Raw genomic sequence first — 992 nt, 5'->3', positions numbered from 1 at the left:
CCAATCTGCAGAAAGGCAACTCCTGCACCTATAGTTGTTTTGGTTCGTTCTAAGGTCTAGATTAGTGTCTGTTGAGATTGGTAAGATAGGGCTAGGATCAAGAAGGTATTCTAAAGTTAATTTTAAGCCCTAAACCTAGGATGTTAAGTTGATTCTTGGACTAATACAGGCTCGGATCAGGGAGGAACTAGGAAAGTGGAAAAGGCTCAGGAAAGAAAAATTCCTGCTGGTGAACTGTGAGTGGTTTATTTTCAAATATTTTTTTGTTGTATATACATATATGATATTGAATATATATGTATGGTTTGGTAAACTTGGCATAATCGGGAATGTGTCTTCTTGGATTTAAATCACTCGTTTTTTCATTGTTTTACTTGAATGATTGTTTTAACCTTGATTTTGCTTGCTAACATGTTTATAAGGATTTGACTAGAAACTGAAGTTGTACCCTAGGAAAATATTAGTGTGTCTCAAGCACATCTAATGGGATTTTTTCGACATGTGCACATTCGACAGATTATATTGGGTATTGGGATTGTTTCCTCGAACTTGCATTTTGGGTTGGACTGGATTACCCGAAAAACACATGATCATGCCAATGTTATCTCAGTTACTAGGCTGGGATGGTTACGTTTTTATATTCTGACAAGTGTAACGTTTGAATGGTTACTATATTTAATCTACCAAGTTAGGTTCATATGGATTTTATTCTTTTTTACTATTCGTGAAACTGGATAATCAAACATTTGACCTCAATATTAATATTATAAACTTTTTAGTTAACCAACAAGAATTTACCTCAACTGACGTCTGCATATACTAAGGAACAACGGATTCATTATTCAAATCCCTTCACCCCCAATTAATATTAAAGAAAATTAGTTAGAATTCGGATCACATACCCTATAGGTATTAACACACTCGTTTGTGAGATATACTCGATTTGGCTAAAATAAAAATATTGAAAATAAAATATTAAAGAGAAAAGGGGA

This window comes from Benincasa hispida, chromosome 8 (assembly GCF_027475165.1).
Source record: "Benincasa hispida cultivar pf3 chromosome 8, pf3_genome.v1.1, whole genome shotgun sequence".
Taxonomy (NCBI): domain Eukaryota; kingdom Viridiplantae; phylum Streptophyta; class Magnoliopsida; order Cucurbitales; family Cucurbitaceae; genus Benincasa; species Benincasa hispida.
Note: the sequence above shows the minus strand (reverse complement) of the source record.